The sequence below is a fragment of the Perissodus microlepis genome, chromosome 18 (assembly GCF_051167445.1).
Source record: "Perissodus microlepis isolate ML-2025 ecotype Zambia chromosome 18, ASM5116744v1, whole genome shotgun sequence".
Classification (NCBI taxonomy): domain Eukaryota; kingdom Metazoa; phylum Chordata; class Actinopteri; order Cichliformes; family Cichlidae; genus Perissodus; species Perissodus microlepis.
The window spans coordinates 12,520,235-12,537,296 of NC_140478.1; the positions used below are offsets into that span (position 1 = coordinate 12,520,235).

Below are 17,062 nucleotides of genomic sequence, written 5' to 3' on the forward strand. Positions count from 1 at the left end.
GTCAACATCTGCGCAGCATGTGGTTCATCCGTGGACACTGATGGGTACTTAACATGAAAGCAGTCAGCGCAACTATCAGACCTACAAGCAATTTAAGTCCACATTATGTCAATAAACAACAACAAAAAAAGAAAGCTTTGGGAAATATTTCTTCTCTCCTCATTCATTTAATTTTCTCTCATGACACTGTTGGTAAAAATCTTATTATTTTGCTTTGTTTGTTTCTGCCTTTTTTTCCTCCCAGCCATTTTCTCAAACACAGCAGTAGCCACCCAACAGCTCAGATAGTTAAAGATGAATCAAACTGCGGGTAATGAAGCAAAACTAACAATAGACACTGCTGGCATTTTTCTTTACAGATTGGCTATCACTTCAAATTTCAGTCCATTTCTGGACACAGGAATCTTTGTCAGCATGAGCAGCTCACAAAATCACACTGCGGAGCTCCCGGGGTGTAGTTAAGAGAAAAAATAATTTCTGATTTGTGTCGAGCTGCGCCACCTCAACAAAGGAGTGAATTTGTCCTGTCTGCAAAGTGTTTACACCACACTCTGGCAGTGTATTGTGTTGTGTGTTTGTGACTCTAGACTCGTCTGCGGCATTCATCCCCCGGCACAAGTGTTCATTTCAGGGATTTGGGAAATCTTTTTTGCAGAGGCAATGAAAAGCTGGTGTGCTCTGACCCTGTGCTGGCTGATATCTCAGAACAGAGTGGGACATAGAGGAAATGCCACTAACAAACACAAAGACAAAGCTCCCTGTCATCTCTGGCTTCTCTCCACTTTAGCTCCTCTCCACTCTCATGCACACAGATCCTTTTAACCTGATTCAACTTTGCAAATCTGCTTTAGGGTGAAGCCAAACATAGTCCTCTTCAAAGTTTGATCCCTTATGAATTTTCAAGATGCCCAGCCCCTGAATTGTCCTCCTTTTACATTTTGTAGAAATGACAAGTTTCTCAATATCACAGTGGGACACAATTTGCATTTGTAGAAAGACAATATTTGAAAAAGGGAAATAAGCATGCCGGTACATGCACAGGCAGGCCTATAGTCTCAGATGTGCCCAGATAGGGTGATTTTAATACAGTGCTGACTTAGTGGTAGAAGAAGGAAAAGGTACTTCCACTTAACAGTTTGGAGGTTGGATAGAAATACATTTTTCGCTCCATCTGTTTTGACCAATGCGTTTTTTTGGATTACATTTTACACGAGAACCAAACAGAGCTTTATAACGAAGCAAGGAAAGAATGAGAGCGAGGGAAGAGGAGGAATAAGATGTGTCAATGTATATGTTAATGGTAATAACAGAGATTTCAAGCAGATTCCTACTTTCTCTGCAAGTACTTTGCGCACACACACACACACCCATCCATGCAAGCCTAATAATGTGCATGCATATATAGACTTTCTTTCCCGCCACTTAGTTTGTTCCTCATCAGCAGAGGGAATGCTATAATTTCAACCTTCTGCCGTGCATGGATGAAATGAAGCCCAATCTTTTGGCGTGCACACCATGAGCGAAAAAGGGTCGGTTTTCAAAGTAAATATCCAAATGCATAGATTTTTGCTTCAGGGACCTGGCCCGTCGCCACGGAAGAGAGGAAAATTCAAGAGTCAGCAAAAAATGGCTCGATAATAACAATCATCTAAAATAGATGGTACTGCATGCTTCAGCGGCATAAACTGCATCGACACAAAATGTCAAGCTGTCGGGGAACATGTATTTCTTGGGATGTTAAATTGCCAAAATAATGGAAAGGGACAGTAAGGATACATTTAATGAGAAAATGATTCCCTGCAAGCTAACACGTTGTCACAAGGAGCCAAAACAAATTTGCACATTCCCGCTGCAAATCGCAGGACTTGACAGAGCATTTCATTTCTTTTAACTTTCATTTCTATATTTTGGACTGCTCACACTTTCTGTTCAATCTTCATTTTAACCACATCAAACGCAGCTTGTTTAAAAGAAGAATTTAACTTTAGGTCCAAATGGCTAAATCAGCTCTTTCTGCTCCTCCTCCCAGATCGTCATCACTGTATCATCTCAATGGCCCATCATAAAACTTGCTTGACCTAAAAAGTTTTTCCAGAATGTATTTTTGAATCTTTTTGAATGTCTTATAATCTCTACTTCCTCCACTTCATGTACTGAGTTTGTAAAAGTTTCTAAATTGAATTTGTGCACTAAATGTTTTGCAGATAAGTCTGTTTGTTGCATAGTTTTCTGATTATCACTTGTAAAGTGATAATGTGATAGTCTATATGATAACTAAACACTGCTAAACAAAGTTCCTCTGTGTATGTGTGTGTGTGTGTGTGTGTGTGTGTGTGCCACAGATATAGACTTACCGAGAAACTTTGTGTATTTGTTTGAGCCTTTAGTCATAAGAAAAGTTGAGAGAGATAGCAGGGGAATCAGATATAACAAATGGTTCAACTGACCGAGATTCGTTTACAGACTGTTGTGTTGTCGGCTGCTCCCTTTAGGGGTCACCACAGTAGATCATCTGCCTCCACTTCACTCTATCCCTAGCATCCTCCTCTGTCACATTAACCCTCTGCCCCTGCATCATTCCCTACATCTACGAACCTCCTCTGAGGTCTTCCTCTTTGCCTACTGCCTGGACTCTGCATCCTTTGTGCAGTATATCCACTATCCCTCCTCTGCACATGTCCAAACCATCTCACCCATGCCTCTCTAGCTTTTTCTCCAAACCGCTCAACTTGAGCTCTCCCTCTGATGTGCTCATTACTAATCTTGTCCCTTCTCGTCGCTGCTAATGAAAATCTTCATATCTTCAGCTCTTTTACCTCCAGCTCCACCTCCAGTCTTTTTGTCAGTGCCACTATTTGCAAACCACACATCACAAAAGGTCTGTATTAAAAAAACATGTTACACCACTCCTTAAAAACTAGGAATTAGAGACAGTGCCACTTAATAGAAAACAAAATCCAGATTAATGAAACAAGAACTCTTGAGCGCCTCAAAAGAAGGCAGCTGAACTTTGGATTATCCCCTAAAATATCTAGGTTTCTCCATCAGTTGTTTAAGAATTGAAGATCTAAAACCTTTCTTCTTTGCCTTCTTTTCAACCACTCACCATGAACTGGATGATTGATAACCCACATGGATGTTAATGAAACGAGAACATTAGGTGCTATAAAAGCACTCACAGGTTTTACCGGACTCCTCTGTTATGACCCCGTGGCTCATAATGGCTCTGCTTAATTAAAACAGCACTGTGAAAATAACAGGGTTAGGGTTAGGGAGAAAAAAGCTTTTTGAAGTTTTTTTTTTTTTTTTACTGCTTTTTAAAAGTCAGCAAACTTTTTTAGTGTTTTTTTAAGAAATCAGATTTGATTGGTGACTCCATACATGCAGCTAAATGACAGTTCATTTTGATACATTAATTAATTAATGTATCAAAATTTAAGCAACAGTGGAAGAGTTGTAACATGTCAGATGTTTCTAGTTAGAGAAATTTAAGAGGCTTATCCCTCAAAACTGTAAATACAAAAAAGTTGCACAAAATAGTTTCCCACCGCAGGAAATTTATTTTGAGTGTCTTCATAGTTTTATTTTTGAAATACACCAATTTTTATATACTGCAGGAAAAACGAAAATACATATTATAATGCAAATTTGCAAAAAAAAACAGCATATGCATCAAAAAACACTATTTCCAGCAGTGCAATATGAGTCCTAAGCATCCCAGAAACGACACAGAAAGTCATAAACTCAAACATAACTTTTAAAAACACCAGTATAGGCTCATAAGGCCCTGATGGTAAAAAACGAAATTTCCGCAAAATGACATCACTTCCGGTTTCGGGCAGGACATGGAGGACATGCGATAGGTCACGCTGATGGACGTAGGAAGTGTTACAAACAGCTGATCGGATCGGCAAAGCATGTTTCTGGAATATTATGTTTTTGTTGCTGCAAGTGCTTTTTATGCAGTTTTTGCAAAGCTATATGTGGAAGGAAACTGTGACCTAGGACAAGCTGATGGCATAAGATGTAAGTACAACTCCTCCGGTTTCATGTGCAAAAAAAATTATTGCGCTAGCTTACGTGGTTGCAGTGCTACCGGGATTTAAAAATAGTTACGCAAAAGAGAGCGTGCCCGCTCCGACCGGCTTTAAAGGGTTAAACATGAAATCTACAGCAAAACATTCAAGAAATGCAATTTAAATTTCTTTCTTCTCTTCCTTTTCATGTCATTTTTCATTTCAGAAAATAAATAATAGACAATAAACAAGTAAGAAAACACAACTACCCTTTATACATACTAAAGGTTTATCTAATCACAAAGTGACAATGTTATTTCATAATAACATTAATTTCAAGTAAATCAAATTTTGATGTATTTCTTATTGAACACATTTTTAAGCAAACATTTAAGTGTAACAAAAGTGCTGCATAACTTCAGATCATCTCTGGCATTATTCCCTAAAATTATCCCAGTAACAGAAATACAGTGTTTTTTTTTCATTATTTATTATCATAGGTTTTTGAAAAAGAAATACTCCTCTTAATTCATAATTGCTTGTTCTCAGCTGGAACAAATCCTGGACACCTGGAGGTAATTGATGGCTTTGTACTTTATACATAATCAGCATAATTTTAAATCTTTTAATTCAGCAAATTTCTACGTATTCAGCAGTTTGGTTTAGTGGCATCATAATAGTTTGTCCTGCACACTCTTCTGCTTTTTTTTTGCAATACAGTATTGAGTTGAGGTGATCGTTTGATATGCATTTCCCTATACCTTCAAATCATAGGTCATAGGTTTCATCTGGAAGCTTGTAGAAAATTCACATTCTGACACCCAAAGACAGCACGCAAACAATCGTCACCTCTCTGTTGAAAACATCTTTAGGTTCATAATGCAATGCACACAGGATTATGAAAAATTCAAGTAGTGACTTCTAAAGTACTGAAAGCCTTATACGAACCCACTTTCTCAGTCAAGCCTCAACAGAGAAACAGAAAATTCAATCATGTTAATTCCTTTTCTTAATCAAATACTGTTGTGACTCCATCTGGTGTGTCTGTGCACATTTGTCTGACTCTGTGCAGAGCGGGAAACACAAAAGCTTTACTGTGACAGTGTGTGTGTGTGTGTATGTGTGGTAGGAAGGAGCTGTAAGACCCTGATTAAAGAGGGTTTCTAAGCAGAGTATCAGGCGGTTTTAAGCCTCGATTCCTTCACTCTCTTGCCTTCAGCACTGATCTCACGGTCACCCTTGCCCCTCAAGTTTAATTAATGGATGGATTACACTTCATCCCACTACTGGTCCACAGATAAACTCTAACACTACACTCAGTCAGACCTGTGTGTGTAACTGAGTAGTGTTACAGTCCTCACGCCTCCTTATGCACCCAATGTTCTGCAAATATTCTATGAATTAAGTACAAACATGCTGCCCAATATGCACAGTGTGCTCCAAAAAACACCCACTGAATAAAATCAGAAATCATTTTGAATGCTTTATTCAGTGTCAGATTTTAATGGGACTTGGTTTTTCCTTAGCTATGAGGGTTTTTTCTCATGCAGAAAGATAAGAGCTTGAGCTGTGTGCCTTTGGTCAGGTATCCGGTAGCAGTTTGCAAATAATAGAAATGCACTGAGAAAAGGGGATTTATGTTTCTGTTAAATTAGGAACTTCGTAGCCTGCAGTCTAGCAAGGTCACCGGATCCTTGGTAACTGGTTGGATTTTTACAACATTTGTGAATTTCATTGTAGTTATAAATTAGTTCATGAAGACAGAGCTTGCTCTGAATCACACATGGATGATTGTATAGTGACTGAGCAAACAATGTGCTATAAGTCTTCTGTCACCATAAGCTGTGAACTGTTTAAGATGTTCCAACTAGTTTGCCAGCTTCAGACTTACCAACTGTACTTTTAAGGACATTATTTTAACCCCTAATGCTCCATCTGTACTCAGTCAGCAATTCAAAGCTATACAGTCTAATGCAGTCCAGTAAATACTAGATGAGACAGAGCTCTGTATCTACACACACACACACATTAGTTTTATTGGAAATACATATCGAAGTGATTCAATATAAATGCAGTAGTTGAACATTATAAAGAGCTCTCCTCTCCAGCTACTTTTATTTTACTGTTGTTGTTTTGAGAGAGTAGGGTTGGAAGAGCAAAATGCAAAAGAGAGAAAGAGGATGATGAAGGTTCATGGCCTTACAATAAGCCTTTCCCTGCTGGCATTAAGAGGATTGTCTCCGAAGGTTTCGGTGAAGACACAGAGAGGACACCGAGCACCTGGCAGTGGATGGGAGGCGATGTTATCAATATTAGTAGTGGCTCTTTTGTCACTGCATTTTATAGAGATTTTTAGGTCCTCGGTCCAAGCTTTATTCCACTACTTCAGACTAAAAGACCACACTGCTCGAAGAAAGGCTTACTAATTAGAAAGTAACCAAGGCTTGTTAAGTAAGCTTAGTATTCGATTCACAAGCCTCCATTGGTTGGTATAGTGAATGAAAGCATCTCTTTACATATACTGCAAACAAGGACAATTGGGAAAATAAATCAAGAAGAGTTCTTACCTCTTTAAAACTGAGCTAAAATTACTTCTGAAATGTCTTCTAATGCAAACGCACCAGAATCGATTTTCTCGTCTCACTCTCCTCCAGAAAATTCTGCAATAAATAGTCCCACTTTAAGGAGAATCTCAATGCTATAAATTCTTTAGAGCCTGTTTGGCACGCTGAAATGCAGTAAAAAGCTCGGTATTCACACAATGTGCAGTTTGTCTCTGTGTATGGGTGAATCTATTTGCCACTTTAACTCCAAGTCAGTTAAAGAAAGACATGCAGGAGTAATTCATCAGAGTCTCCTTTAGATAGCCGGCCACTTCCTAATTGCATTTGGGAGATTGTTGCACCATCCACTTGACCTCAGGGTGACAAAGTAAAAGCTTACACAAATGGGACGCACACACGCAAATGCACAAGCACACACACATTTAGGTTATCTATTCACCCAGGACTGCTGATGCCTTAGACAACACAATATAGGAATGGGGAAAATTCATTATCAAAGACAATACACATTCATTCTGCTAGGGGCTTTGGAGGTCTGTGATGCAATTAGTGTTTATTGGAGCCTCTGAAGTTGTGGGATTGGAATTCACCAGATGAACTGTTGCTGTCAGTGAAGATGTAGCTGTGACTTTAATGCTGAAGAGGAGAGCATTTTGGCCTAAGTGCCTAAAACCATTAACCGCTGAATGAGGCACAGTCGCAAACATCTGGATAACTGTGATAGAAAGATGATAGTTTGAGTACTATATGCTTCAGCCGCGTGCTTTTACAGCAAACTTGTTCAGTAAAGATGGGTAGATAAAAAAAAAAGTTGAATTACATCAATAGCATAAGAATAGAAGAGGTCAGAGAAGTGGATTAAAAAGTGAGGCAGAGCGGGCAGAGACCCTGTAGGGGAGATGGAGGCGGGAGGAAGTATACAGAGAAATACCAGTGTGTGAGATAACTAAAGCAGGTATAAATAACACTACCAACCTCTTGAGTATCTCATCATGGTTCTACTCCTCCTCCTCCTCGCCACCTTCTCCTCCCCATGCTTCATCTCCCTTCCGTTGCAGTAGCTTTCACAGCGGTAAGCAGTTATTTAGCTCTTAACATCAGCACTCAGATGCACCACTCAGCCTTGCCCTCCTTCACCCCTGACACACCTCACACACACTCATGCGTCTACACTCTCACTCACCCTCATCACCTCCTCCTCTGCACCTCAGTCAGCTGCTGTTTAATATAGGTCACCAGCTAACAATTTAATAGCTTCCTGCTCTTTCACTGATCACACACGCAGCAGCTTATATTTAAACACGCTCCTGGCCAGGATCATGCTGCTTTACAGTCATAATAATATATGACATTTTTTTAAGATCATCCATCCATTTTCTTAATCACTTATCAATTTCAGGGTTACAGGAGCATTGGAGTCTATCCCAGCTGTCACAGGGCATCCCTCTTCACGCTGTTTGTCTCCGGGTTGGAACACAAAAACAGTGCAACACCGATCAATTTAAACCATAAATCCATTCAGATTCTCTCTTTTTCTATCCTAACACTTTCAAAAGGCTCCAATTAAGCCTCACTAGATAGGTTTACAACTTAAAAAGCACTCATGTCAACTCTCAAGATTTTCTTTGAAAGCTTTGATAAATTAAACCTAAATTGTTGGTCAAAGGTAGAAAAATGCATATTTTTATGTCAGCCAAATTTATTTTAGTTAAACAGATCTATTATGAATTAGGACTGACAGAAACAACAGTTGAGCATCTACAGCTTTGCAAGCTTAAAGAGTTATGGATGAAATCTAGTCATGTGAAAAATAAGGTTTTCATAGGACTCAATGTAGTACTGTTAAAACTTAAGTGCCCCCTCCATCATTGTAGAAACACCTGTAGCAACAATGTTTTAATGAATGTAATTGTGTGTGAAACGATCAGTCTCTCACATTGTTGTGAAGGAATTTTGGCCCACTGTTCTTCAGTCAATTGAGGTTTGCGGGCATTCATTTATGCACAGCTCTCTTAAGGACACATCGGGTTGAGGTCCGGACTCTGACTGGACTATTGCAACACTTGGTGTTGTAGATTTGATGCTGTGCTTGGGGACATTGACCCAATTTCATCCAAGCTTGAGATGCCAGACAGACGGCATCACAGCTTCCTGGTCGACTTAATCACCGAAAGGTGTCCAGGCAATGCGGCTATAAAACAAGCCCAAATCATCATCGCTCCATCGCCAAGTTTGAGAGTTGGTGTGAGGTTCTTGTGCTTGTTGGGCTTCTTCAAACATGGTGTTATCCATTATGGTCAAACATCTCCACTTCGGTCTCATCTGTCGGATGTGCCTGAATTTGGATGTCCACTCCTGGGAGGACTGCGGCATTGTGCTAACACACACCTGATCATCAAACTGTGAAAAATTCTGCTATTACAGCGGTGCTCACACTTGCTGACGATCAATTAATCAAGTGTAACAGATTAACAGCACCTGGCTGTGCTTACCCTCTTAATGGCTTTGGAAGCAATAAGGGTCTATTTGATTCTTCACAGGACTATGTAGGCTTCACAAAACCTGCTGCAACTCACCCTGGTGAGGATATATCTGTACCAAAATTCACTGCTACCCATTCAATATTTGCTAAGACATTTCAAATGTCAGTAGTAGCAGAGACAGTGAGTCAGCCTCTGGCTGAATATGATACATTAATTGGCAGACAGAAACTCGACTGACCAACATCCGAATAGGCAGGTCCATGTTGCTATCGTATGTCAAATCATTCAAGCATTTTCTTCCCCTTATATTAGAAGCAGAATACAATAAACTGAAGATAAAAGTAATATCTTCTTTTTCTGTTTTATAATTATAAAAGATTATTATAAATCTGCAGGAGACAGGAAACACTCTCATTAAAAAGAAGCAATTCCCCGAAGCCTACCTGCTCTCCTATTAACCTTTTTGTACTGAACATCATCTGTTCATTATCTTTTCAACCAAATCACACCTCTTATGAGTGACGTTCAAATCACTGTGCTTCTGTTTCTTTGTGCATTTTTTGACACCCTTCTGCTGGGCTGCAGACAGGCTAGTTCTTTTCTGTACCTGGAAATCTCTAATTACAGATTTCCAGGTACAGCAGGGAGTTTCCATAAGCCTCTGAGCTGTAAATGTCACTGTGGCTCTGACTATGACCTCCGTCAGCTCAGCGGCACGCTGAGAAGAGAAGGACATGGCTCAGTAGCTTAGACACACTGACACAGATGCTCTCACAAACCTCCTATCATGAACGGATTTCATGACTGTTAAATCACATTTTCATCGTCTCTGTGACAATAAACACATCACTAAAAGCATGTATAGGAAAAGTTTAATTACGTGCTCCATACAGTCAACCTCAGTATTCAAACAGCTGACTTTGTTCAATAAATGCATGTTTGACATAATTTATTTATTCAGAGGTCACATGCTACTCAGTGGCTAGGGCCTATGTTAGATCTGTAACTATTAAAGCTAAAAGACAGAGAAATTTAGGAACAAGAATTCCTTCTGCTACTTGCCAGCCTTTTCCAGGACTATTTAGTCTAAAAGCTGGACACTTTGATTCACTTTGATCCCTGCTATTCATTGGACGTCAGTCGAGCTCAAGTTGACGCAAGTTGTATAAAGAGCTTTGAGTGCTCAGAGTAAAGCACTATATAAGAACCAGAACATTGGTACACATGACACAAATCCATGGTACATGCAATAATTTGTGCTTGTCTGCTGCAGCTAATAATTAACTTTTCTCTGGCCTTTGTGCTATCATCTTTCTTAAATGTAAGACAAGTGCATAAATGTCAAAGCCAGTTTAAAAACTGAACTGATGTTGAGATCCAGGAACGCTCAAAATAAGGCCTGCTCTCTCACTAAAAAGATAAAGATTCACTGTACAACCCCAGGCAGCCTGCGCTGTTATTTACAGTAGTTTATGACTGGTGACTTCTCCAGGTTGTGCCCTGCCTTCACTATGTGGTTGAGGTAGGCTCCAGCCTCTAATCCTGAACTAGATGGATGGATGGATGGCAACCTACAGTAGTACTTAATGAGCACTGTTTAGATGCCACAGCATGCATGAGTATTGTTCCTGATCATGTCCATCATCTTATGATCATATCTTCTTATGGCTGCTTCCAACACGCTAGCACACCATGTCACAAAGCTTAAATCCTCTCAAAATGGCTTCTTGAGCTTGACAATAAGCTGACTGTACTCTTATGACCTCCCAGATCTCAATCCTATACAGCATCTTTGGAATGTGGAGAAATTGGAGAGTCACATCATGGACGTGCAGTCGACAAATCTGCAGCTTTCATATGAGTATGGCCCGAAATCAACAAGCACCTTGTTGAATCTGTGCTACAAAGAATAAGGCTGTTCTTTAGGCAGGAGGGAGTCCAGTGCAGTATTATAAAGGTATAACTAATGAAGCTGCCGGTGAGTAAATTATCCTATCAGGCCTCTATGATGAAAGGGTTAATGAACAGCTGTCTTCTATTCCTTCATTTAAATGCTCTTTCTACCACTGGCAGGTCCATTATTAACCATCCTTTGAATTGTGGTTTTTATCTTCACTACAAATAAAGGCTTATCTTTTTTACTAGATGTTTGTTTTGTTTTTTAAAACATTTTTGGGGGCATTTTCACATTTAGTGGATAGTGGAGTAGTAAAGATATACAGAAAAGTGGGGAGGGATGAGGGGAAAGAAACCCAGCAAAAGGTTGCAGGTTGGACTTAAACTCGTGTGGTCATCTGCAAAACCCACTGAGCTATCAGATAACGTGCACTTATGTTCTGTGTTTCCTGTTTACTATCCAAATGCCTGTAGAGCTGCTGAATCTGAACACAGTTTTACACAAACAGAAGGTTTTACTCGTTGGCTTTTGCAATCTGTGAACAGACTGCACCGTGGAAAACAAAGCAGATAGATTTATCCATTTCATTTGTTTCTCTGTTTAATCTCCCCAGGCACTCTGTCTTCCTCCTATTTGGTGAGAACAGATACATAATCATTTTACACATTATGTTATAGATGTTTAACTATAGAACGCGTTAAAGCAAACATAACATCAATGAAATCTGACAGGTGCCAATTGAGATCCACAGGAGACCTTTTGTATGCTAATACACACTTATTAAAATGACATCACTGAACCATCAGTCAGGCGGGCCAGCAGGGGGGTCGCCTGTGGGGCGAGACTGCACGTAGCATTCATCAGGACGGTAAATTCAGAGAAAACATCTCAAGAGAAGGTAATGAGCAGTGTAGTTTTGATATGCTGCAGAGGTTAAGATAACCTAATCTGTCAACTTTCATTGATCTCTGCATGCTGCGTATGTTAGTCGTAAAAGACAGCAGGCAATAGCTCATGCATGCGCCGCTGTCATGTTTGATCATTTGGCAGTTCCTCAGCTGAAGTAAATGTAAAAGTGTCTTTTTGTTTTTAGAGAGAACAGCTCCATTCATTTATACAGCCATGAATCACAGTGTGAAACTGGAACAGCAGTAACAATAGATTTGAGTTTTTCATAACTGTCATATCTGTTTTGTCTCTTGTGAATACTGTAACAGCATTTAATTAGCTAGACAGAAACACAATTTTCTTTTAAAGGAAAATAATGCATACGCACAAAGCACATAAACGCACATCCTGCTTGTGGAACAGAGTTTGATCGGTGGCGTGTTAAAAGAGTCAACATCCCAGTTGGTTTTCTTTGTTCTCTGCGACTGTTGAATAAGTGTTTTTTACATAACATTTTAATCATGATGTAAAGGATTAGCATAGAAAATACTATCAATTCCATACAATAGACTAGCATTTAATAGTTTAGTAGCTTGAACAGTTTGTTACTTTGTTATAGATAGACAGATAGATGTAGAAATAGAAGGATATAGATAGATATAGATACAGAGATATGACTTCCATCCATATTTTAGTGATGTCTCACTAATTAGATCTCGTATGAAATTTCGTCCATTATGCCAAAATCATCATATATAACACCCAACACGCACGCACTCCGAGTTGACAAATTCATCACCTCACAGCGACAGCCCCACTCGTGATAGTTAAATGACAAGAAAAGGTCAGCAAAAGGTCTTAGAAGGGCAGGAACGGGTTGATATTAGTTTGTCTTCATCCTTTTGTGCCATGGGAGGAGGAGGAACCTCCTTATTCCCATTCGTCCTCTTTTTTTCATTTTGGCTTTATCCTCCCTCTCACAATTAGCAGAGACAAAGAAATCCTCAGGGGTGTAACATTAGATAAAACCTGAGAATGAATGCTAATAACCTTACTGGAAATGATAAATTAGTTCAGCAGCTGCTCAGCAGAGCTCCAGGTGGTTCTAACAGTATTAGCACATGAGGGTGCTCAGCTTTAGTTTTTCAGAGTACTTTTGGAGATATTAGTTTGCTGAAAGACTGCAACAACCTAAATCTTGCTGGAAGTGAGCTATCTTTATTTAATGTAAGTAAATGAGCATAAGCATCTCTGTTAAAAATAAAATGAAAACAAATCGGTGATTCATGCGTTTATCTTTTCATTGAGATTTACCTGAAAGTGTACACTTAAAGGGCAGCTGATCTGCATTTACCTTGAGTGAATATATGACATGGACAAAAGTACAGGGCAACCAAAAAGAGCTGCTCAGCCACGGAAACCCACACCATGAAGCTCCTGGTTTGGAGCCCTGCAGTCACTGAGTCAGCAGAGTGTTGCTTTGACTCACTATGCACCTCAGCGACCCTACTCTGTAACTTTACGTGGTCTGTGAATATTTAATTGTAAAATTGTTATGAGAAACATCCTTCGAGGAGCAACTTTTTCCTTTCTTACTTTCAGTACAATTCAGAGTCTGTACTTTTACTTGGGTAAAAAAAGTTGCTTCAGTACTTTTACTGGAGTATTTTTTAACCCAGGTGTCTGTACTTCTGCTTACGTAAAGAAAGTCTGTACTTTTGCCACATTTGGTAACAAATTACTTTCTTTGGCAAGTGATTAAGTAAAATGCTGCATTATGTAATACGGTACTTTTTAAAAATAATAATAAGAACACTGTGTATTATTACTATTCTTTAATTGGTCTGTTTAGAATTTAAACTGAAACAGCAGTCACAAATCATTATTATTCAATACTCACACAGACCTTTGGTGCTTTTCAATTTCTTCATTCTGTTTTTAGTGGTGAGTCGAAAAAAATTCCATCGAGGATTCAAATTCTGGCGAGTGTAAAGTTATGTGAAGGAGATGTAAAATGAAAATGACCATAATATAGAGGAAAATCCAAAGAACTGGGATTTATTAAAAAATCTTTCTGAAAAACATGTTAATAAATGCTGTATGTGTGATAATGTTTGTGCATCTCCTGACCCTATCTCGTCCTGTTGAGAAAGTCATAGACAAAATACAGCCATATATGCATGCACTAAGATCATGTTAGTGAGAAAATGTCAATAATCACTCTAAAATATTTGCTTCATGAGCACTTCGTAACATCAATACATACACAAACTAACTGGCATTAATTCAGTGGCCAAGTGACATTGCCAAAGGATTTCTGAAATACTTAGCATCTTCATGGAAGGTATTTGGATTTTGCACATTTTTTCAAAGTCATTTCCAACAACAGGGAGGGAAATTGAGTCATTTGCAGGTAGTGCAGAGGTAGGAGAGTGGTTATAAGTATATGTTAGCTGGAACTCTGACTTAGCTTTGTGCAGCACTTGACTGATGGCCGCCGCTGCCCTCATCCATTACTCTGTCACTTGTTTGAAATTGCCTTTCAAACGTTCTGGCACTTCTGGAAAAAGCGGGTACTCCTCCTTTTTCTCCTAACAGCAGATAGAAGCCATGGTGCCATGCGAAGACGCACAAAAATTGTATTTTACTTGCTCAGCTGTCAGATCCTGTGCGACCACTTCAGAGATGATTTAGCCCTGTGCTGTGGACCGAATGTCAAAATGTGTGAAAAACACAATGGGCAAAAATAATTAGCAAGGGTAGTGGGGGGAAAGTGGGCACATTCGTCAACTAAAAAAAAAGAAAGAAAAGATATTTGAATGACATAACTGCAGTTTTGACTGGATGGCACAAATAACACTGACTCACTTGGTTCAAGTGTGAAATTCTGAATTTTGTTTACAGCTCATCCATTACAGTTCATCCATAAGGTACAAAAATACAGTATAAGCTCACAGCAACCACAGGCAATGCGGCAAGGGCAGTCTCTCCTCTTGTCCTCTGCTCTGTCCCTGTGTGTGGGTTTGGTGGTGACATGACAGCTCATTCCTAGGCACTATTAATGACAGAGCTCCCCTTTTCTAGTGCTGACTATCATCTATCAACCAACGGCCAAAGCAGTCATTGCTCCTTCACTAAATTACAACCCACTGCATGAGACATAAAACTGGATAATGGGCTGAAAATTAGCAAATTACAATCATTACACTGCCATAATTGACCCTTGAGACCCATGTGCAGAAGTACAAATCAGCCTTAAGGTAGTGTGTGTATGTGTGTGTGTGTGTGTGTGTGTGTGTGTGTGTGTGTGTGTGTGAGGCTCTTAATTAGGAGTATATTGGACCGTGAGGATGGAATCTAATTTAGTGAATAGCAGCAAACCCAAAGCTAACTGGCAGTAAACAGGGAGTCTTAGACTGTTGACACCCTCAAATGATTTTGCTCTACTCTCCGTTAAAAGATTTTAAAACATAAAAACATGAAAAACAATATGAAAGGGAGAATTGTTAGATATAACAATGTACAGGGATAGGACAGCCTGAAAAAGCAAGGCACAAATATATGTATTTGTATATGTATTATTTCTAATATTTCTCTTTTTTTTTTTACAATTACAAAACTCTGGAAATCCAAGAAGTTAGGAAAGACTGACTTGTATGATGGTTCTTTATAGCTCTTATATTGCAGTTGAGGTCATGACAAAAGTTGTCAACTGACAGGCTGACAATTTATTAAAGGGACAAATGTTGCTGAGAAATAAGCTCCACTAATTAAACTTGATAACTTTTATTCCTGCAAATGTAAGCTTACTGGATGGACCTGCAGTTAATCTTACTATATACACTATATATCTTAATATATACACCACAAATCTCGTTCTGTTTGTCTGTCTTTGTGTTTGTTTATTTGTCTGCAATCTCATCCTAGACTATGAGGACTTGAACCACCAAACCTGGCACACAGGTACATCCGAGGCCCCTGAAAGCTCTTAACTATTTGAGATATTATAATGACATCACTTAGCAATGGGTTAAAATGTGCCATTCTTAGCATTTGTGCCACTACAACACTTTATAAAAGCATCCTATCGTTTTAATTGCATTACAGTGGCATGTCATTAATAGCCACAAAAGTTGCATTATATGTGGCATATTATAAGCTGTAATGTTGTCTAGCAAGAACCTACCGAAAGGCTAAAAAGACCAATTTTTACCATATATAAAACATCTATCACATATATATATTTTTTTAATCTTTTTTCATTGTGATTAAGTATGTCTGAATCACGGCTAATTCATGCTGTTCAAACAATAGTGTAGCATTGGCATGGCATGTATAAGTTTTATTAAAACATTAAATTAAAATGATTAAAAATGTAATTCAATAAAAACAATAGATTATCTAATAAATCTAATCTAATCCAATAAAATGATTAAATGTCAGACTACAGTGAATCTTGTCAGATTCACAAACAACAGAGGATATTTTTTCTGTGGTTCTGTACTCATATATTGTCCTGGATATTGAAGTACTTGTGTTCCTCCATTCTCATCATATATGCTTATGTCATTGTTGTTGTTGTTGTTGTTTTGCACAGGTATCAAATAATGCATTTTTAATCAATTCAAAACATGACATATGATGTTATCACATGATAACATCATGTGTAATATAGGCACAGATTCTCTGTTGATGCTTGTATTTATCCAAGCATAATCAGTATTTAGTCATTTAGTCATCATTTTAGTTGGTATTCCAGTTCATACCCATCTTAAACTGGACAGGGGAGAATTTATTTCATATAAATATAAAATTACTTCCATAATTAGTCTTATGTCATTTAGACAAGATGCAAATTCAAGCTCTCTGTGCCTGTGTCCCCCAAAATATTCAATTAGCCTATTACATGGACTTTTAATGAAATAGCAGGAGCAGCACTCAGCAAGGTCACCAAAGAGAGCAAAATATGCGAATTACATATCTGTGACTACCAGAATAAAACATGGAATTGAACAGAGTCAAATACAGAAGTGGAGTCTAACTGACTTTTAAGACTGATACTGATAGTCAGAGATGGGCAGTAACGCGTAATCCGATTACTTTTTTCAGGTAACGGGTAAAGTAAGGGATTACTATTGCAAAAACGGTAATTAGATTACCGTTACTTTCCCGTAGGAACGCTGCGTTACTGCGTTACTAAAACCGTGATTTTTT

General features: G+C 38.7%; 1 protein-coding gene across 1 annotated transcript in view; it reads right to left on the reverse strand.

Annotated features, from left to right (window-relative positions):
- The window catches only part of clstn2a (calsyntenin 2a), a 171,682-nt gene that overhangs the window by 50,049 nt on the left and 104,571 nt on the right, over nucleotides 1-17,062 (reverse strand). The window lies entirely within an intron of this gene.